Raw genomic sequence first — 24,926 nt, forward strand, 5'->3', positions numbered from 1 at the left:
TTTGGCCTACTTTTGTAGTACAAAATACCAAAAAAAGTCGTTATAATTTTGAACTGCTTTTAAAATAAAAAGAATATTGATATCTAGTTCCTGTATGGGGCATGCCATGGAGCTTAAAAGGGAATTTACTTTCTTCTTAGGTTTTCAGCTATCTACTGTTGCTGAGAGAGGATAAATCAATAAGCTGTCTACATCAAATCTTATGGTTACTTTTTGTGGGGAATAGGGCTTCTTTTTTTATAATTCTAATATAAGGTATCACATGGAAGTCACTGGGCATGGCTTAATAAAATGAACCTAGGATGATAGATATTCAACAAAAGCAGGATGGAGAAATGAACAAGAGCTCAAAATAGCAATGTTACTGAATAACAGTAACAATACCACCTACTCTGTACCAGCAGTGTTCACGTTACTTTTCAGATGCTGAGCCCTTTAATCTCCTATGAGGCAGGCATTCCTGTCTATTTTATATGTGAAGAACCTGAGGCTTAGAGAAATCAACTAATCCATCCAAGGATGCAGAGCTCATGAGAAGAGAAGATGGAATTATAACCCAGGGCTGCATTGCTTCAAAATTCTTGCTTTTTCTACTATGTGATTCCATCTTCCTGCTTAGAACTCTCTATACAATAAATTAAATAAATTTTTAAATGTATTTTGTAAGGCACTACAAGAAATACCATGAGGAAAACAAAGATGAATAAGACAAAATTAAATCGTGGTGGCTCCCCTCCAAAAACTCCCTATCCAGAGAAAGTCTTCTAAAATATTTAGTAAGCCTTTCTGACATTCTAGTGGTCTAACCATACCATTAAAAATCCATTTCCCTTATCCCAGTGAAGGGTACTTTCCTCATTATATGCTTCCCATTTTAACTTAAACAGGAAACCAGTTCAAAATAAAGTCATCGATATTTTTAACTTGACCTTTCTATCTGTATGTATATGATATCTGTATCTTTATATATAATATATCTATATGCATAAATATTCATTCTACATGTAGATATATGCATAGGCCTAAATTAATTAAAAAGTAATTAATTTTTAAAGCATTCATATATAAAGACAACAATCTTTTTAAAAAACAATTCATACTTTATACAAAATAGGAAAATAGAGAGCTGCTTTTGCTTTGTATGATCAAATGAATGGACTTAATGTTATTAAAATATATGGCATTTTTGTTATTTCTTCCCTGTTCATTCAATTCACTAATCATAGCATCAATTCTACTCAGAAATATGTATAAGTCAAATTGACATATTCTACTTTTTAGAATATTAACAAAGTGCCAGAACAGTCTCGCACATGGTTCCATCTCAGTTAAACTCAATACTTTTTCCAAAATGATTACTGGGAAAACAAAAACAATGACTTCCATGACCACATTATATTGCAAGTATAGATAGTAATTTTGATGACTACAGTCATATGTCAACTAAATATATGACCAAGATGATTAACACATTTTATTTTGATCATCAAGTATCAATCAAAAGACAATGACCGGCACTCATGCGTGACTAGTTCTGGATTTGAACTGGTGACCTGAAAGTAACAGGTTCTTTACTTTCTGGTGTTCAAACTAGTCCCTAAAGTCATACACTCCCCCCAGTCTGATATCCCTAGATTAGTAATTGGACACGTAACAAAGCAACAGATGGCCTGTAGATTTCTAAAGACGTAATGTTGAAATGGTTTGTCTTTTCTTTTTGGTCTTCCTTTGCCTTTCTAGTTTGACGGTTTAAAAAAAAAAAAAAACACTTATTTTATAGCATCCTGTTTAGATGCTGCAGGTTGAATTTTTGCACAATCAACCATCAAATATGTTTCGAATGGAGGAGAAATGAATCTTTGCTGGAGAGCCTTTGCAGAGTAATGCGATCCCCAGAGAGTCAGAGCAGCACTCAGAGACAGATGCTCAGTGAACTAACTATCTCCTAACTGCAGGGGTGGCCTACCTCCTGTATAAATGTAAAGTCCCATGAAAGCTAAAAATAAAGGGAACATAGAAAATTAATGTAATGTGTTCACCATTTTGGGCTTCAGAAGTGCACTGGTAAGATTCCCCTTGGGATCACTCCACTTTAGTTTGTTTCTCTGTATGTCCTACATCATTACCTTCTTTGAGACACCTGAACAGTTCATGTTTCCTTAACCGGAGCTATGCCGTTAAGAGCAATCTCCAAAATCCTTCATTGCAAAGAAGGTCATTATATAGTAAATAGAAACCTTAAGAGGAAAAATCCTATATCAACTGGTGGTATAATCCCCAAGGGGAAACAGACTTTAGTTGAACAATCAGAAACCTGGCTTGCTTTATGGTGTTTACACTGCTGCTTGCTAATGGATCACCATAAAGGAAGCAAAAGGGCTCTTACACCATTGAGTAGGCTATCATGGGAGTCTTCTGAGTGTGCCTTTTTTATTTGCTGCAGTCAGGTTAATGAGCTCACCAGCCCACTTGATGTTGAGGACTTTGTAACAAAGCAATCTCTCATTAAATGCTGCCTGGCACCACTCTCTTGAAGCAAAGGGACATTCAGATTATTGAATGCCTTTGTACTCCTCATTCCTACCAGGCTATGGAGTCCAGCAGTGGCATCAGGCCCACACACTTCCTGGCAGACATCCAGTCATCCGCCTGCCCTCTTCAAACTGCATGGGCATTTGCCAATCTAAGCAGCACTGGTAGGCAAACAAGCATGGCACACGACTCCTTTGGCGGAAAGCCAAATGTGCAGCTGAACAATCTAATTTGTTTCTACTGTAGAGGGAAACATTCTTCCCCATTCTTTCCTATTCAGTTGAATTTACATGTAAAAGTTTTGTTATGGTACAAAGGAATGTGCATTTATCTACATTTCCTTTCTGCTTTTACACCTTTTTAGTCTCAACAGTGTAGGTCATGATTTTGTCTGTGGCTTTATTTTAAGTACCTCCTGGCTGACAGTTTCTTCAATGAAGTGACCCCAGAGTGTTATCAGCTAGCTAGCAGGTGTGTCTCTATTCAGAATCTTGTAGACAGAAGTGCATCCTGGGTAAAGAGCAATCTATGCACACAACCAGATCTTTTCAACATTACTCGTGAGATTTAATGGCGAGCTGTCCTAAAGAAAAAAAAAAAAAGTTAAAAAGATTTTTTTCAAGTTTGACTTTTTTAGAGTGTTGACAATGCCCCGAGACATACTAAGCTAAAATAGGATTATACAATTTTTTTCAAAAATGCATTTCGTTATATTTTAATAAACAATTGTATCTTGTTATTAGTAATTTCTCTTTCCAAGCTATTAAATGCTTACTTTTAAAAACTTGAGAGCACATTGAACAGATGCTCAAAAATTAAGTGTAATTTTAGCTGTGGTATCACATTTGAGCAAAGATGAATGTGTAGGGGTATTTTGAGATGAATTAAATAAAGCTATAGCCATAGTTACACACTCTTATTCTATTCAGTTTTCAAATAAAATCTGTACAAAATTCTTCTCACTATTTTAGGATGGCTTCTCAAAAAAATTTTTTTAATTATCATAATCTTAAAAAATCAGAACATTTTAGAGATCTGCACATACTCAGAAAGCGGCTCACCTATCAAATCTAGTGAAAATAGTCTACCTATATCCTTAAATTTATTAACAGGCTATGGAATGCAAATTCATAACTGCTCCCTGACAAAGATTCAAATTTCAAATCAAGCCAAATTAAAATGAAATATAAATATGTAGTTTTAATACTTATCAAATAGCTGTGAAAAAGAAAGTCATCATAAAACTAGCACACTTTCTCTCATGCTTTCCGAATACCACAATTGGGAAGATAGTGATGTAACAATACTAATTTAATTTTTTTTATGCTTGCATGCTAAATCATGTTTCCATTTATATCATAAGATATGAAGTTTAAGAAATAGCAGCATTGTGGAATACAAGCCTGGAGTTCTGCTCTATAGATCATTCATACTGCTTATTGCATAGTTTATATCTGCATGTTTACAGTTTGCCTAAATAACGTTAATTTAAGTACTCCTAAATTTTGAAAAGTATTAGTTGTGTTCATGCAACTTGGTATCAAATCTAATGATTATTAATTTTGTACATATTAAATCTTATTATAAAATTTCAAAAAACTTTCATTTCAGATCACTGTACTATAGATTAGTTTCTTGTCGGGTTCTAGGTATTGTCTGCTCAAATAATACGGTAAATATTTAAAAACAAATTTAGATTTCAATTCAGTCACTAATTTAATTTAACATCATTTGCAATCATCTTTATGAATTATCAATTAAGGAGAAATACTAAACAGAAAATGCATGTTAATAGTCTGGTATATCTGGTTCATGCTTTTAAGAAGAGAGTAGATTTAGATGAAATTTATGTTGCTCACCATAATCTTTCCTAATGGAGGGGATGGAAGTATTTTAAAAACACAAGCTACTGGCAACAATAACAAAACAATCCGAGATGACAGTAAGAAATTAGCTGGTTTGTAGCACGAGCTTTTCCTACTAGATGGGTGTTCTTTACTATTCTTACGGATGCTTCAAACTGATGAAGGTTTACCCTATTTCCCAGGTAAACATATTATATTCACATCTTAGGTTAGTCTGGATATTTGAAGTCTTGGAAACAAGGTATTCATGTACTCCTTTAACTAGGTTAAGTGAGCTAACCACGTATTTTTGTTTAATTGTAGACACAGCCTATAACAGCTTTCAAAGAAGTCTGTCTTGACTATTTGAAGTACTAAAATTCTTCATTACAATGACCTGGGAAACTTGCTATCATCTTTACTGGCACAAAATCTATTGAAAATTGAGAAATGCCACAATAACGGAACATTGTATTGTTATTACTCTAATAAAGTCTGCAATTTCAGAGTATTTTTAGAGGAATAGATTCATTTTAAATATAACTATGCAACCATCTGAGAAAATTTCATAGTAAATGTTAAAATATGACTTATTACATGTGAAATATGATTAAAGAAAATTCATGTACATTCTTTGTTTATTCTTTTCAAATATTAATACCTTTGTTATTACTTCAGCTGATTTTTGAAAACTTTACAGTATTATAATTTGATGATAGCCATCTTGTCTGACATATTATTATTTATTCACTAAATTTGTGTTGCTAAAGTAATAAATTAGATGATATCAAGAAATCTATATGTATGTGAACATGTATGATCAGATGTTATGACACAGCCTATGCCATTAGATGCTGGCCAATGCCTGTTCAATTTTTTTAAAAGGGTCTCACTATAATACAGTTACATATACATCAGCACATTTTATATGTATGCTAAAAAGGATTCTGCTATTAAAATAACAATTTATATTGAAAAACATCAGTATCAACTGAAGATGTTTAAAAACCAGAATCCTAGCCTATCTTAAATGATTCAAATAAGCAGATTGGTTGGCCACATTCCCTGCAAGCAGTCTTCAATTTTTTATCTAGCTATTTATAGAAAGCCGAAGAAACAGCTGAGCTGACTGAAGTGATGTCATATTTGCTGATGGAATGGTTTGTTCCAGAGCACACTCAGAGGCTGCATGAGTCTTCTTAAGGTTTGGTACACAACCCTAAGCAGTGAGAAGGTGTAAACACGGGCATTTTTCAGCCCCACCAATCAATATTGCATTGATGACTTTCTACTGACCTTTAACCCTATGAGGAATACCAATAGCACCATACTGAATCTTCCCGTCTTTGAGGGCTGCCTAGCATAAGCTACCAATTTTACAATCGATCAAAAGTCATCTCTGTGAATAAAGCTTGAGATTTCAGGCAACAGCAAGCAATTTTTGAAAGGTCAGGGCTGGGTTTTTATTTGCTTGACCTGTGCTTTCAACTTGTATCATAGTTCTTTATAACCACTAAAAGTAGTAAGAAAATTTCAGATTTTTTCCCCGTGTATTTTTAGTAAGCCTTTGGGCATTTTCACTGTCCCTAAAAGAATATGGTTGCATGGCAACCTTCACAGTTGCTATGGAGACTCCATGTGTAAGCAGCTGCTGCAATCAGCATTAACTCCAGGCTTGCAGGTTTGTCATTCCAATACATAGGGAGGGGAAACAAATAGGACAGCACATTGCCATAAAGGGGAAGTCACCTAGATAATGTCACTCACAAACATATGTTCCACAATTATTCTTTCCACTGTTTTATTGCTGCAATTATAGCTAAACTAAGATTACAAAATTATATGGTTTTAATTTGCCTCTATTGACTATGTTTCACTTCCATTAAAATTAAGTTTGAACTCATTTACGTAGAAAACCATTGGCTTTCAGGAAATTTTTTTTTTTTTTTTTTTTTTTTTGCTTTTGCTTTCTCATTTAATGTCAACAAAAAGAAAAAAAAAATCAATGCCTATAGAAACCTTTGTATGAAACCAACAACTTAGCCAAAATATAAATTAACCTAACATATAAAGTATGGTCTCATCCTAAAGTTCCATCTGTATTTCTAATATTTTCAGTTGTTTCAGGCAAGACTACAAAGATGGCTCTGATGACACTGATCCAAGTCTTTAAAATGTAAGCAGAAATGACAGTTAAGCCATCTTAAGCCCCTATCCTTAACTCATCCCATCAAGCTTAAATATTGCAGCATGTGATCCCAATATCAAAGTCCTTAAGAAGAAAACTCAAGCAAAGAGAGGTAGGAAAACTATTGCCGACACTTTTTTCAAACTAATTTTTTTCTTACCCTGGTGAGCCGAAATATTGCAAGAAGCCTTGCTATCACAATATCGGATACATTTATTACATAAAAGGATATCTTTATGCACAGATACAACATTATTAACTGAGGAATAGCTTGCAATGTAGCATTAGGTGCCCACAGTTTTTGCAAATACAGGCTTAACATCCCCAAAATAATAATCACTTACTTTTCTTATTCTAATATTCCAATTTCTTATTTGAAGATAGGATACTTCTACATAGAAAGCTAAGATTATCACTAAAAATTAGTACTTTATGTAAGGGCACTGTAACCACTTGCTAATTTATATAAAACTCACTAGCAGGCAAGCAAAGAAGCAGGTTTTATTATATTTAATCAGATTATAGTGGTATTACAGTACTTTTGCTCTACCATATAGAATGGTCACCTTTTAATTTGTAGCTTTTGGAGTTTTTAAAATAATTAGGAATCCACAAAATAAAACATGTATCAAATTTATTTCTGTACTTACATAAATTGCTGAAATATAGCTGTGTTAACACAGGACTTCATAAAATTTTAAGAAAGACATAGGTTGTTTCTAGTATTTAAATCAGTTATCTGGTTTTAATATTTATATCGAAACTGATTCTTACTATTTTTATTATATATCACTTATAGGCTTACATCAGATATGTCAGACAAAATATTTCTTGAGTTAAATCCTAGTATACAAAAACCATGTATAGATGTATACATGCAATATGAGCGACATTATCTTTATATTAGTAGAATAGCACATGTTAATAAAACATAATTGCCCATTCTAAAAAATCTTAGTTAGACACATTGAAAAAGTGAAATTTAACAATAGCTAAAAGGTAGTACATTAATATGTTCATGATTAAAATAAAACACAAAAATTTCAAAAACTTGTAATTACCATTTTAATGGATCTTTAAGTAGATATCTAATTGCACAATTCATAGATCCTTCTTAAAAGAACCAAATTTTGAGTTATCCAATGTTAGGATGATTTTTTAATCTCATGTTTTCGTTTTTCACCTCTTAGCATATATTAAAGCAAACATTCACTTTTTAATTGCAGTATAATAAAAGACATATGCATTCTCCCGCAGACCTTGTTCACTAGCATTTGAATGGAAGCATATTTAGGTTTAGAGTATCAAGATACTGTCTAGAAACCCTGAAAATGAAAACTCCAATAGACCCTTAAACATAGCAGCATTAGCAGGTGCTGCTGTAATACACAAATCCAGATAATGTTAAATGACCTATTTTTAAAACCTGTCCAAGAAAACTGACACCAAGGAATTGAATTCTTTGCCCTTTACTTTAATAGTTCCTTGTTATGCAATCTTCCAATCAGAAAGGGTGATCACCACAAAACAAATTCCCAAGCTGATACATACACCAGGGTCATCTTCTGCAGTCCTGTAGAATGGTACTTAGGGCCTATTCATTGCAGCTTGCATTTCACTGCAATATAGGGCAGAGAACTCAAAATCAAGTAAATGCAAATTTACTTACCAGGATTTATAACCAGGTCTTTTAGGTAATATGAAGTGTAAAATCCTATTGGATTATTTAAATATTGATTACTTCTCAATACATTTTATATTAATCTGGAAGATACTACATTTCAATTTGTATAATGAAGATACTTTAACAACAAGCATTTTAGTTTGCAGAATTTTAAAGTAAAATTACTATTTAAATTTGCCATTGCTAAACTAACCAAACCATTAGAGTTTTTGAATTCTATGTCCCCATTAATACAGCAAAGGATACTCCTATAGTTGAAACTACAAGCTACACTTCAAAATGGTTTTCTGATGAACAAGCCATAAGTGCTATTTTCTGTAAAAGTGACATGAATCCATAGAGCAATTATTTGGATAATTTGAGCACTAAACCCCGTGACTGTGAATGAGGAGGTTTTATTTGGCTTGAGTAATCAGAATTAGCTGTGTACATTGAGTACAGTATGACAATTTCAACTAAATCATTTTTATAGCTCACTAACGTAAGGAATAAATGTAACCTTTTTTCAGACTTATTCAAAAAACTTCAAAGCTATAGAAAATTTGAAATAGCATAGCAAACATTCATGTGTCCTTCACATAATTTGACAGTTATTAACATTTTTGCCACATTTGTTTTTGTCTCTCTCTCAGTCCAAAGTAATTGAATATTGGCAAAATCATGTTTCAACCTAAAACATGTTTTCTTACACTGAACCATTTGAACTTAAGCTGCAAACATCATGACATTTCACCCCTACATACTTTAGCATGTGCCTCCAAAGAGCCAGGGCATTCTTCTACATAAACTACAATACCATTATCACTCAAATTTAACATGGTTGCAATAGCATTCTCTATTATAAAGTCCATATGTATAATTTCTCCAGTTCTCTTGATAATGTCTTTTATAACTGATTTGAGAGGAGAGAATCTGAATCCAATCAAAGGTTATGGACCACACATTGCATTTAGCTGTATGTCTTTTCATTCACCTTTCATCTAGAACAGTTCCTCAGCATGTGTCTTCTATGCATTGAAATTTTTGAAGAACCCATGTCAGTTGTTTAAATGTCCCACAATTTAAATTTCTTCCAATTGATTTTTCAACAATTAAATTTTAGGTTAAACATATCTGTCAAGAGTACTACAAAGGTAAAAGATAATAAAATGTCTGGCCATGAAAGATTACCTTCTGATAAAGAACTGTACACAGCTTCTGTCCCTGGAGTGTTCATTTTTCTATTAATAACTTGAATAAATTGCTAGGAAAGCATAGTCATTTGCTACTGTCACTGAAAATATGAAATCTTACAATTCATTTAAAATAATTTGGTTTATTAGACTTTGGACCTGGATCCCTTAGCCATTTCACTTGTGTTACTTACAATGAAAATGCAGGGTATCTGAATACTTTGTGATTAAATTTCCTTCCTCCAACCCACCCACCTCCTGACAGCTGATAGAATGGCCAGACAAAAACTAAGGAGTTTCATGGCACCTTTGTCTTCAAAAGCTAACACTGATTTTTTCTCCAAACATTATTAAATATATAGTATATTTATTATATCAGCATTGCATCTTTGGAACACCCAGAAAAATAAAAGCAGAAAATTAAAATTATCTTTTTTCAAAAAAGATCTCCCAGTCTATTCCAGAGAGTGAAAGCTAAACAAAATTGTTTCCATTAATTTTTTAAATAATTCTATAATTTAATAATAGTATTAAATAAACTAATATAAATACATTTTATTATTTAAAAAAGTAGGGGGATACGTATTTGATAGAAAATAAACTCCAAAAAGTCTCAAGAACATTCACAATCTACGTATTCTCAACCCTCCTGGCAATTTATATGTGCAAATGGAGTTTTGTCATTTTTTTAGAACAAAAAATCAAGAGAGGATCCTTAATATTTCCTTTCTAATCCCATTTGTCATACATTATCCAGTGCTTGGTTATGATTTGTAAATAGAAGACCACATTTGAAATACTTATGCCCAACAGGCCACTTACATTGAATAAAATATGTGGATTTTTCATCCTGTATAAAGCCTTTCTATGAAATGTAAAATAATATGCATTTATTCTTTGTCAACCCATCTAGTGTGGAGCTACCCCAAATGCCATTACATTCATTTGCTTTTCAAGCATTTTAGAAATCTTTTGTTCTATTACAACTCATGAGCTTGGAATCTTTTATGTCAGGATGCTTTGTAAACTTTAAATCTTTATCCAAATGCTGGGATGAAAAGGGTGAGTGTATTCAAGTGGACATGGGTTAAAAATTCCATCTTACATTTATTGATTCCATTACCTTTGACAAATCACTTAACATCTCTGAGCCTTAATTTCCCTTACAAAATAAAGATGTACATATTTAGAATTTAGGAGTAAATGTATGAAAAGTACACAACACACAAAAGGTACTCGGTAAGATGTAACTATTTGTAATCTTTTGAAAACAATGACCACAGCCCTAATTTCATATACTAAGCTACTAATAACAGACTTGTTTAAATAGGTATGTAACATACATATATGATAACCTTTCTTAAAGGGTCTCCTTAGAAACCTATGTCTGATTTAGACACATATGTGCACACACAATTATACACACTGTGTATCAACAGGAAAACTTGCTTTAACTAAAGTTCTCCAATAATATAAGGAATGTAACTGACCCGAGGGAGAAAAAAAAAATAGCCATTTATTTTGTTTTCCAGAATTCTGGCATGCCTGTGTTTGATGACCTATGAAAGAAATACAGGATGAAAAGCTGGAAAATGGAAGCTCTGCTTATGTCCTACAGCCCTGAATTTTGCCCAAGATCACATGTACAATTTATCCTCTTAATATGCATATCAAACCCAAAGAGAGGAATTATCTAGAACATGTCAAAAGCCACCACTAATTCTGCATAAGTAATGCGAAGCAGCAATCAATACTAATGCATAGAAAAGCCTTCTTGAATTCAGTTAATGTGTTTTGTTGTCGTTATTGTGTATCCTCATTTTTAATTCAATTTTTAGTTTTACCTGCACCATTCAAAATAGTCAGGTGGTATTAAGTTTTTTCCTTCTAATCTGGCTTAATATTTTTCTTTTAAAAGGAAATCATAAGATTTTTTTACCATGGAGGAAATAGATGTTTTTAAATGTTTTCCTTTTCCAACAGATCTATGCTATAATGAATAAAAATAGTAGCAGTATGAAAGTAAAAAAATCTTACTTTGTGCATTTACTATATGTATATATGCATATCTATAGTAAATATATATTTCAAAGGAAGGAAGGAAGAAGGGAAGGATGGAAGGAAGGAAGGAAGGAAGGAAGGAAGGAAGGAAGGAAGGAAGGAAGGAAGGAAAAATTACAGCAATTTTTGAAATAAAACTGAAAGTCTCCATGAGTGTTTAACTGTCATTTCCATACACCCCCTACAGCCAACTCTGAAATACAAATTTATAATAAAATAAAAATGCAGAGTATTCTTACATAGAAAAAATCAAAAATTTATGTCTTTTAAAATAATTTTTAAATCAAAAGCTAATTTACTACAAGAATAAGACTTTGTTCTCTGACTGTAAACTTATGAATCTCACTACTTTAGTTTATATTTGGAAAGAAAATAGCTTAGCTGATAGCCCTCTTTTATTATCTTTAATGTCAAATCTGCTAAACTTCCTACTGAGTGCAATTATATGAATTAAATAATATTACTATAATTTTTCACAATATGAAAACATAAACCGATTAAAAATAGCACCAAGTTACAATAGAGCAAAGTTTCTATACTTTGTGGCAAAATGCAGAGTATTATATATTAGATTACTAAAACAAAATATTTATAGCTGTGAAGAAACAAGCGTTTAAAAGCTGCCATTTTTTCCTAAAACAAATGGTAAAATCTTTGTCTACAGCAATATCACTCTAAGTTCTAAGTTAAAATTATTATGACTCAGTATATATTCCAACCAAACATTATTATAATTGACTCTGTGAGTGATTATACAAAATACAAATTTATTATTTAAAAACTACATTAATGGCATTAAAATACAATAATAATTGCATTTAAAAGTATATTTATTTATTCTGATGCTCAACTCAAAGGCCCTAATCACATTCTAGTTTCTTTCGTAATAAGACAAGTAGGTTTGAACTAGAGATAACTCATGTGATTTAAAAATTTTAAAAATTTAACATCCTAAAGTAAGTACATAAAATAATTTTCTTAAAATACTTTTTCTCCTCTAACCTCTTTCTCCACTTAATTTTTCCAAGATGGAGAGGAAAAATGTTTACATTATTATCTACTATAACCATAAAAATTCACCAACTTGTAGTCTTTTGATGTAGCATGGTTTCCTATTATTGTCATTTCTTGTCCTTTTGTGTTTTACAGAATAAATCCCCTCTGGTCCTAAAGACTATAATGCCCACACTCATTCGTGGACAATTTCCTCATTACAGAGCCTGGTGCAAATTAAATCATCTGAACAGAGGTGGAATACTGACCCAAACCCATCAAAATTTTCATGAAAAGCAGATAATCAGATTCTAGGCTACTTCTGTAGGGCTTTCATGGAAATTCCTTTTAACAAAAAGTGATATAAAAATGATATTCACACAGCAAGGATAAGAACAGCAACTAAAGGTTTGAAAAGCTCACCAGGAGAGAAAATTCAGCTCACTTATAATAAATCAACTGCTATATATTTTTCTATGTTTAGTGCCCAAAAAGAAGATGATATGAATCCATTTTCTGTTCAGATTCTTTTTAATTCTGCGGATAAAAACTATCCTACTGTTTCCAAATGCTGTTTTATTCTAATGGTAAAAATAACCACCAAAAAGATGGGGTTTCACTGTGAATCTCTTATCAAGTACACATTATTACAAAGTATAAAATATATCCATATACTTTTTTAAAGTAACTGATTGCTAACTTAGTTCTTTTAAACCTAAAATATTTTCATATCATTAGTTACTTATCAATATTCCCTCAATATAGTAAAACATCAAGTACCAAAATAGCATCAAAGAATTCCATGGTTAAACCGATTTTATGCACATGACACTTCTAAAGCAATACAGCTCTCATAATGAACACCAACAAACTGAGTTTGTTTGGTCAACTACTAACCTGCCTAATTTCAAGTTCTTACTTCTTAGAAATATGATACAGATTATTCATACACTCGGTAAAATACCACAGAGAAAGCGACTTTTGACAGTCTAATCAAATTGACTCATAATAATCCTTCTATTTGGGAAGATGGGAAAATTATGATAAAAGATCTTAAAACAATGTTCTGATACTAAATGGTATCTTCTACTTGTATTAATTGCTCTAAACAGAAACTTTAAAAGGAAATGAAATTATATCATCCATCCAATATTCCATAACTGTCAAAGTATTACCCTATTTTGTAGCATGCCTTTTTTATTGAATATTTAAAAATACTTATTTAAAACATTTAACTAATAAAATATGTTATCTTAATAGTCTTATTTTATTATTTTAGAAAAGAATGACCCATATTGATGTTTTAGAAATTATTTTGACAAATATAATATTATAGAAATATTACAAAATATATATTTTATTTTTTTAATTTTTTTAATTTTTAATTTTTAATTTATTTTATTTTTTTATTATACTTTAAGTTCTAGGGTACATGTGCACAACATGCAGGTTTGTTACATATGTATACATGATACAAAATATATTTTTACTTGAGATGTTAACTGTAATATTGTGAAGTTAGTTCTCTAATATGAGAATTTCTTCTTTTAGCAAGAGTAACAGCCATTTTGGTTTTGCTCTCAAGCTAACTCACTCATTCACTTCATTCACAAACTTATTTCTCATTTCTGAATGGCAAAGGTCTGCTTTCTAATTTTTGCAGAATTGCAATAAAAATTAAAAGCTATTAATGCAAAAGTCAAATTCTTACTTTATAATATTTTTAAAGACTTTGTGATAATCTAAACTTACAACTCCTAACATTAACCAGTATTTATCTTTTAATTCCTAACTACTTACAGGCTTTAATCCACTTTTAAAAGTGAAATGATTACGTCACTATTTTGGATTATCCCAAATCATAATTATGAATAGCCAATTTTTACTTTATTCTTATAATACACCTTATCTGCTAGCTGCAGCTGTTTTTCTAAATTGAAAGAAAATACTGACTATTAATTATAGCATTGTATCTCACTCGTATACATGACCTTTCTGACTACTTATCATTCTGTGTTAAAGTAGCTAATGGTTTTCAGTATACGTTTAAATGTATGTACTCTAAGAGTTACAGTAAAAAAGTTATAAAATTATGGTATTTTGACAATTCCTAAGTTTAAAGCTACATCTTCCCTCACAATTAGTCAATGTTTGTAAATCGATTTTTATACTCCTAGAGAGCAGGAGGCAATTGGAAAATTGAAAATATGAGACAAAACTTTAAAGTAAGTTAGATTAAAAAGAATGTGTTGTGCTGTGTTGGATGTCTTGAAGCATGCCACTTATTGACCATGAACATTAGGTATCTTTCTTTCCTGGTGTGTCAGCAAAGCCACACACATTCTTTTTTGCTACAAATCTGTAAATCTGGAAAGGAGTAAAGAACATGAATAGAAAATCTCTTTATAGAATAAAAAAGCCTGCGGTGTTATTAAGGAGAACTGTAAGCCCTATTCTATTCATAGTAATTACAGGATCAGATCAGGTTAATGTGGGGACCTCGGTCAATAAAGTACTGTGGGTTCACCGCTTTAATCTCTTTCAGTCCTATAGTCTGCAGTGTTAACTGCTCTGCTTGACTCACCAAATCACTATAGGTAACATGGATGTCATGGGAATTTTTGGCATAGTGGAAATTTATATATTCAGTCAGTCACAAGTTTCAGAAGATGAAAAAAAAAACTAATTTCTCAGAACAATTTGACAAGTTTTTTTCTCTTTCAACTGAAATAATAAAGGTCAAATTTCATTTCTAGGTAATGCCATTTTTAGCCCTCTTTTCACAATAAAACCTGTTTCCTTATTAAATTTTTCATCCACCCATTATTCACAGAAGATATTATACAATCTTGATAAAGATATAAATGAGAACTAAAATGTATTAGAATTTGGCCTCATGCACCTTGAGATAATCTTTTTGGTTTTTTTCCTACAATTTTCTCTAAAATTTCTGTGGAGGATGAATAACCAAAAATTTAAACTTGATATCTCATGCACGCTTAGAAATAATTTGGTAGGCTTTTCTTTTGCAAGTGTTTTTCAGGTTATATTTCTCTCCTGATATTGTAAAAATTTTCTGCCAATAAAGGAGTCAAAATCCTTTGTTATAAAGTATTTATAATTATGATTTGTTAGGGTTATGACATTTGGTGGGTTTTCTTTTTTTGTTTTTAATGGTATTGGGAGTTTGGCACCAAGAACATCTTACTCTTAAAAAAATTAAAGGACTTTATGCTAAATGTACAGTTCTTTAAATACTTGTCTCATTGCAGTGATCCACGTAATAACGTATATTTAAAATTTTAAAGACACTGTAATTTTTTAAATTTAGTTACTTCTTTGATTTTAATGTGAATGTAGCTATGAATGAAATATATATTGTGGTAAGACTCAGTCTAGGTCAGTAGTCTTTAATGATTCTTTTTCATCTTCAGGGTTTTGGTAACTCCTTTTTCTACTGTTTCCATCTTAAATTATCAGTTACTATAAAACAGCTTATATTCAAAACTTATAAGTACTAGACCTTGAGAGTAACCTATATGAAAGGTAAAGTAACCTTGAAAAATAACCTTTAAAATAACCTCAAAAAGTTAAGGCAAGAGAATAAGTGCACATGTGATTGTATCAACTCCTGTACCCCAGCTCTTGTGTATGTCACACTTCTCTTCCTCTCTCCCTTCAACTAAGAAGACTGTTGATGAACAAAACAGAGAGCCACAATGAACGAGGATTTGTCAAAAATACCCCAAGAGGGTATTAAGGTATTGTTGTTAGAATGGAATAGCCTATTCCAGACTCTGGTCATTTATGTTTTCACTACTTAATCACTTAGCTTTTGTATAGATTGCTAGATAATTATATCCAGTATTTGTATATAAGTACTTATGACACCAATATTAAAACAGACATGTTACCTGTCTTCTTCTCCATGCTAGTAAGCAGCACCTTGAAGGTAGACACTGTGTCTTCTCTTTTTCTTGAAAGTTATTGTGTACTTATTGATTTGAATAATAGTTATTATACTCTATGGATTTCTCCTCAAAATTTGAAGAGGTAATTATTTTGTGAATTTTAAATGTTTATCACTCAATATGAGTAATTTAACTGATGAGCACGAAATAGTATAATGATAGTATAAATTGCTTTTTCTAAATTTATGAAACTTTTTGGAAGAATTGATCATTTCATATAACAACAACAACAAAAATAGTGTATTTTAAAGCAGAGATCATCCCAAGAAAGTTTTTAAAGATGGGTAACAAAGAGAAAAAAAAAAGAAACCCACAAACCTACCAAATATGCTAGTACTTGAATGATGTGAACTCTGGTAAGCGCCAGTGTGCAATATGGCAAAAACGAATCAATCAGTTCAGCTTAGTTCAGCCTCTGCAACTGGCCATCTGGCACAAAATCAACCGAATGTATCCCTGCATATTCATCTTCATTTTCAGAAATGCTCAAGAGAATGTCATTCTAGGGCAAAATGAAATTAAATCACCATAATTTTTAAGACATCTTTCCTTTCATACCCTCTTGAGAATACTGTGTTTATATGTGAATACTTATTGCTATAGAGTTGTTGTATAATCTTTAGTTGAATGTATTCTTTCTTTTCTAAAAGTTAAAAGTATAACATTTAATTATGAAATATTCAATTTTTCAAATAAAATTATTTTAGAAGAGAGAAATTTCTATAAATAGGTCAGTGTACTTTTAGTTGAGTCAATAGCAGATCAAGAGACCTTAGTTACTTTCACAGACCATAATAATTTCAGAATTGAACTAAAATGAAACTGGCCTAACATATGATTAGTTACTGTTCAACATGATCAAAATACATTAGCTCACATTTCAATTTCCATTTGCATAAAATCAGAAACTAAAATTTCATTTGATCAAATAAAGTTTTACATAATAATCATATTATTACATAAAATTAATCAACCAAACAATTTATCAAATCCTGAACAGATAAGGCTAAGTGCTACTTACTGCATCATTTTTGTAATAATTTTGTAATTCTATTAAATGTTTGCTTTTCAAATGGAAGATAGCAAACAGTTTACATTTGGACTCATTTGGTAACTTAGAATTAAAATAGCAGAGTAAACTTCATACTCTATTTTTAAGTGTAATACTGAGTAAAGTACTGGATCGAGTTTATGGATGAATTCAGCCATTTAATTTTGTCCTAGAATGCTTTGTTTAAATAAAGTAAATGAATGTTAATTAACAAATCAAAACATACTAAATAAGTCACAGTTTTAAGTAACTTTATTTCTCAAATTATGTCTGTAAATATAACAGACCTATAAAAAACATTTAATTGTAAAAGAATTGTATTTAAATTCTACTCACTATAATTTTGTTCTTTAAAATAAAACATTGTGGGAAGTATTTAATTTTCCAAGAATGGGAGGTAATCGATTTATTCTTTGTGTTTTGCTCTTTTTTACATTATAAAAAAGTTTAAGTTGCAAATAATTTATTCTGTATTTGAGAAAAGAAGTTTGTTAGCAAATAATATCTAAACTCAATGTATTATTAGATAATGTTTCTTTTGAGAATTTTATACCGATCTACATCAGTCATGGTACTTTTTCAATTTTTTTTATCCTACATCCTTTTCTGTTTTAAAGGTACCTTGGCAATGTTTCCTCAAACAATTTCAGAGTAGAGCCAGCTAATGGCTTAGGATTGTTTCTATAGATCTTGGTTTGCATTTCTGCCTGTGTGTGGCCTTTAAGAGATGTTACAGTTTGCTGTTTTGTAAATTGATTCACAGTTTGAAAGCATTCTTTTGTTACTAAAACACACATGCAAAGTGGGGACTCTTTCCAGGCAAAATGCACCATCATATTGAATGGACAAAAACTTGGAACCACAGTCACTATTAAGAATCCTGGACTCATCATTCTCAATCTGCTCACGTTGGAAAAAATCAGAGTCAAGTTTACTGTGGCTCATTTTTCTGTTGCATCATCTCTTTAGAGATATTGCCAAGTACATGCAAATATAAAATAAAATTAAATTGGCTATAAAAGATTTTGCATTTATTTATCTAGTTGTGAATCACTGTGCCCATATTAGTGGAATCTTTAAGGTTTGAAACTTTGAGTTCATAAATCTTGCAAGTTTTAGTCTCTGAACATTAAGTTTTTATGCTACCAAAATTCAGTAAATATTGATGAATAGCTTACATATATGTATTTTCATACTTCTTTTAAACAATATAAACATTCATTCTCTTACTTAATCTTCACAATAACTTGCAAAAGAGTAAGTGCCTTTCCCTTCATTTAAAAAGCAAAGATATAGTCACAGAAATTACCCAGCTTGTTCAAAGTTATTTTCTAGTTAGTGGGGGAGCTCAATTTACAATGGGCATATCCAGACTATCAGAATTTCCGTTGTACCACACTTCTGAGTGTTTCTGTGAGGCCAACCCCACAGATGAGCTTATTAAGCCCCCATGTCCTTGTTTATCCACCAGCTTTCTCTGCACATCTCTGAGCTGGCTATAGCATAAATGCACTATCATCTAGAGTCCTCTTCGCATTCAATTACTACCACAACTACTTCCAGCCTTTTATAACCAATGTTTTTGAAAAACTTTAAAAGTACTACCTACTTTGTCTAATACAGTCACTGCTCATGCCTCTCAATCTGGCATCGGTCTACAATCTTAGCCTGGTGGAGCCACCCTCTTCCCTGAGCTCTTTTAGCATCATCAGCACACTTTTTCAGGACACATCTTTGTCCCCCACCAGACTGAGCTCTTCAAGACACAGATCCCACCCTCTTAACTTCTGTGTTCACTACACTTAGCATAGTGCCTAGCCCATCACATACCTTAACAAATATTTGTTGAATAAAGAAATGAGTAAGATCATCGCAATAAGCTGAAAACAACATTATTTTAAGAAAGGAACTGCCTTGGTAAAACAGCTCAATAAAGTAAGATAAAAGTGAGATCTGAATGTGTGGATTACACAGCAAGAGCCAAGGCAACAAAGTTAGAGATGACCCAACATGGGAGAAACTTGGCTTTTACAAGAAAAGCAGAGAAAGAACAAGTAGAGGAAACAAGCGTAGAAAAGTCAGTGAACATTGCCACTGACATGGGCCTACCAGAGACCCCTGTCGGTGGCAGGTTCCACTGGAAGCTGTTTGAACTGCTAGACCCTAAAACCCTCCATCTCTTCTACTGAACCCTCCCACCCCTTGTTTCAGTAAACTTTCCCACAATCACCATTATTATACATAAGGCTCTCTGAAATTGCAAAAGGATCTGACTTTCTTATCTGGGCTTACTTATTGCAGAAAGGAGCTAATAGTCACAAGAACTGGAGATAAAGTACTCATGAGAGCAAAAGCCTACCAGAAATTTAATAGAAATTCGAGCTCAGCTTTGAATTTCTAGTAACACACACATATGGGTTTAAGTCAATCTTAGATAGATGTTAAGATTAGAAACCCTAGCTGATATACAGATTTCATAATGAATGAACAAAGTCAGTCAATATAAACAGAAAGGGAGGGATTTAGTTTACTATTCACACAAACATTCATTCATTCAGTAAACTTTTGATGAAGTTCAGGACCTACTGCCCCAAAATGTGACTCCTTGGCATTTAATAAGACAGCAGAAGCAGCAAGTTCTCTTTGCCCTTTTCCAAGCCCTTCTCCCCTAAAGCAGGACATGAATTCTCCGACCTTCCTCTAGAGTTGGTCAAAAAACTTTCATTTCAGAGGTGCCCACCCTGTACCTGGAGGGAAGGAGCATCCTTATCTCTGAAGAAACAGAGACACACAGAAGCATCTGAACAAGCAGGCCTTGCCAAGTTTCCCCAAGTTTATTACCACTGGGGAACACTTTGTCTTCTAATTGTACTTCTGCATGAGTGTCCATAAAAGTACACAGTTTTCCCTGTTTCTTTGGGTCTTCATTTCTGAAGACTCCAATGTCAGGTAAAACATATTAAATAAATTTGTATATTTTTTCTTGTTAATCTTTCTTTTATTGTCAGTGTCTCAGGCACGAACCTTGCACTGGATGAGATATCTTTTCTCCCCTACACTTTCAATAAGCATTAGTGTATTCCAGTGGATAGAAATATAGCTGCAAAACAAACATGGCTTACTCCATAAAAGCTGGCAGTATAGGGGAAATATAGATGAGCTCTGCTAGATGCTGAAATAGGTGAAAGTACAGGATGTTATGGAAGTATATAAGAATAGCACCTAAATCTGACTCAAGTCATTAGGAAAGACTTTTTGGTAAATGACGTCTAAGCTGAAAACTAAAAGCTCAAGTCAAGGGATTAGTAAGAATATTTCAGGCAGAGGAAACAGCATATGTGAAGTCCCAGAAACAGAAAGGAACCTGGCATATTGAGGCTTCAGAAGTAGGGCTGCAGGGCCAGAGACTAGAGAAAGAGCTCAAATTGGTGAGAGATGAAATTGAAGTGATAAGCAAGGGAATAAATGGTGAAGGACTCATAAGCTGTGTTCAAGAGCATGAGCTTTATTTTAAAGGCAATGTGGAGTCACTAAAAAGTTCTAAGTGCGATTGCACATGATTAGATGGCTGAAAGATATTACTCTGGCTGCAGCATAGAGATGGGATTGGAGGAAGGCAAACTGGAGGTGAATAACTCAGTTGAATTAATTAGTTATCCAAGTGAGAGGGAGGGTGCTGAGTAAAGGAGGGAAGGAATGATGTGCATTGAGAGAATTTGAATGATTTGAGGGATATTTAGAGGCAATATCCATAGCATTGGGTGACTGACTAACTGTGTGCATAGGAATGGTGAAAGATGCATCCAAAATGATGCACAAGGCTGGATGTACTGTTCCTCACTGCTAGAAATCTCAGGAAAAGAAGCATATTGGGCAGTGGAGGGAAATCATCATTTTTTTGAAGATACACAAAATTTGATGCTAGTATGAGAACTGCAAATGGAGGTCTCCAGAAGACAGTTGGATACAAACAGAAGCTCAGAGGAGAGATCCAGATATAGATTTATATTCAGATATAGATCTGGATATAAATTATATTATAGGTGAAGAGTTATAAGCAGGTAAATAGCGCTTCAAGGCCACATAGTGAATAAGGTCAATAAGGGAACATGTGACAGGGTCTTGGCCTCATCTTTAAGGAAAACACTTAAGGGAAAGGCAGAGAAAAAGAAGGTAGCAAATCAGTCTGATTTAAAAACCCAGAGGGGTCAGAGGAAAATCAGGAGAGAGAATTGTCCAGGGAGCAAAGAGAAAAGTTTCTAAGAATAAAGAAGTACTCTACAATTCCAAACATCACTCAGAGATCAATAACATTAATCCCAAATGGTATCCATAGGGTTTTTCTACAAAGAAGGCATTACTGGCTTTTCTGAAGGAGTTTCAATGGCAGAGTTAGTTAGGCTGGAAAACAATTCAGCATATTGAAGAGTGAAAGGAGGATGAAGGTGCAAAAATAACGGGAGTACATGACATTTAAAGGATGCTCAGCTATGATAAAGAAAGTATAAACTAGAAGAAATGTGAAGATTTTTAATATATGAGAGATTTGAACCTGCATCAATGCTAATAGGAACAAGCTAGTAGAGAAGGGAGACAGAAGAGAGATTATCAATAATATAGAGATCCTCCTACTTAGGTAAGAAAAACGCAAAACAGGGACAAGAGGAACTCAGAAAAGGGAAAAGACTTTATATAATAACAAAAGCAGAGGGTTGGGGAAGAGAATGAGGACATTCCCGCCCAAAGATCTCTAATTTTTCTGTGGAACAGGAACCAGTGATCATCCGCTGAGGTGAGGGATGGCAGAGAAGATGATACAATGGGGATTGGTAGGGTTAAAATTTTAAAGAATGCTGACATGAAGTAACATTTGTGGAGAGTGTAAGCACTGACTAAGAAAGATGGGAACACTCCACAGTGTCAAAGGTGCAGGTGAGGGTGGAGACCACAAATTTGTGTGTTATTGTACCTAATTCATTTTCTCCAGCAGCATTAAATGGCTTAGAAGTAGGTATCGAAAAGGCAGATACTTAAATTAATTCAGAGTGGGGGGATTATTTGCCTTAAAAATGCAATAGAAGGAAAACAAAGCCAAAGAAAATCATGATTTTGTCAAGAAAATAAGGTGATAAGCAATGATGTGTCAGTAAGACAAGATACACAAGCACTTGGCCCTCAGGAGGTTTCAAGGAGAGTAGGAAGAACCGATGCCAAGATATTCCTGATGCCATACACTCTACCCATTTGGAAATAAATTTAAAATGGTGAAGCTATTTATTTTGAGGGAAAAAACCACAATTACCTCTTGGGAACATTATCTGAATAAATGGTATCTCTATGACTGTGTAAAACTTAATTATATTCATTTAGGTAATGGACAACAAAGAAAACAAGTTATCAATCTTCTCTTAGCCATGGAACCAGTTAATCAAATGCACTTCCATAGGTCTTTAAGAGTGTCACCTGCTTAACACTGTTCAACATGAAATGAACTAAAAAACTTGTCTCTGTTACGCAAATATACACTTTAAAGGCATTTATTGAACCTATCATTAATAATGCCAATTAATACTGAAAACATTGCAGATGACTATAACTACTGGATCCCATAATTCCAATTTTATTTATTCATTAATTGAACAAACACATTGTACCTTTTTATCTGACTCTACCTCATTAAAGGGATCAAGGAAGATTTTCACTACAATTCTAAATTCATTTATAGTTAAACTTATTTTCAGTTATGCACATAGTTAAGGCCACATTACAAAGATGAATTGAAATCATATTCTGAGAGTCTTACAATAGTAGATACTGACAAATCTAGATCCATAATTCAAATATCACAATATTCTATTTTTTTTGTCTATGATACCATAAATCAAACACCTGAACTTAACCTGAAATAGGTTTGCAAAAGCTTATCATTTTTAAAAATCAGGATTAATCTTTCTCTGTTACATTATTATTTGATTACAGTCAGCCATCTGGTATTTTTGAGTTATAGTGAATTGCAACATTTCTGGGAGAAGCAGAACCCATAGAAAATCTACCCTTGCCAAACACTAAATACTAGAAATGCAAGGTGCTGTACACATGAACAGTGCAAATGGCAGAACTAAGAACAATTAAATGGATTTTTTTTTTTTTTTTTGCAATCTTTATTTGAAAGCTTATGTTCCAATGTTGTAGGTCAAGGAAGGTACTAAATATACAATTCTCTGTCCATTGTTATTCAGTGTTTTTAAGCTCATCTATAAACAGTTTATTAAAAAGTACAAGGGAGATATAAAATGAGCTGGTAGAGCAAATATTATATTGGAAAACATTTATTAAATACAACATGTTATCATGATAGTTGAAAATACATTAAGTCAGACTTTCTCAAGTGCCTACACAATAATAGAAAGTTTGATACTTGATGTAGTATATTAATTCTTTCATAGTAACTTTTAGTGAGTTATTTCTTCAGTTATTGTGCGTTAGTAAATACACCGCGTAAAACTGCTTTCATCCAGAGAAATTTGAATTCTATTACCCATTAGTAGATAATACTATTTTGACAGTCAGTTGTAATTTCTTGGAAATAACTAATCTGGTCTCTTAAAATCTTATATTCCCTATTCCTATAACTTAACTTCTAACACTGATGAAAAAAAATCATGTAGTTGAACAAATAGGTGCAATAGTAAACTCATAGTTTTCAACCTTAGTTGAGTTCTGAACACTTCCTCATAACAGTTCTATCTGTTTAATTAGCTTTCCTAACCATTTGCCACAATATTCTTTATTATCTACAATTGACGTACAATTAACTGTACACAGTTAAAGTGTATGATTTCATAACTTTTGCCATATATAAGCACATGTGAAACCATTAACTACAATCAAGATAGTGGGCATACCCAGCACCCCCAAAGGTTTCCTTGTACCCCTTGTTATTCCTTTCCTCTTATTCCCTCCATCCCCAAGCAAACTCTGATCTGCTTATCTGTCATTATACACTATTTTACATTTTCAAATTTTATATACAGAGACTCATACAGTATGTACACTCTTATGCCTGGCTTCTTTTACTTTACATAATTATTATAAGATTTGGTTATACTGTACTGTATATCAGTGGCTCATTCCTTTTTACTGGTGAGTAGTATTTTATTTTGTGAAGAACCAACAATTTATCTGTTAAACTCTTGATGGATGATTGAATTTTTTTCAACTTTATGGCTATTGGAAACCTAGCTGCTATGAATATTCATGTATAAGTCTTTGTATAGACATATGCTTTCATTCTCTTGCAAAAATACCCAGTAATGGAATGTCTGGATCATATGGTAGCTGTATATTTAGCTTTTAAGAACCTGCCAAAATGTTTTCTGAAGTGCTCGTATCATTCAAAATTCTCATCAGCTCTCCTTTGATTAGTGTTA

The sequence above is a fragment of the Piliocolobus tephrosceles genome, chromosome 7 (genome assembly GCF_002776525.5).
Source record: "Piliocolobus tephrosceles isolate RC106 chromosome 7, ASM277652v3, whole genome shotgun sequence".
NCBI classification, from domain to species: domain Eukaryota; kingdom Metazoa; phylum Chordata; class Mammalia; order Primates; family Cercopithecidae; genus Piliocolobus; species Piliocolobus tephrosceles.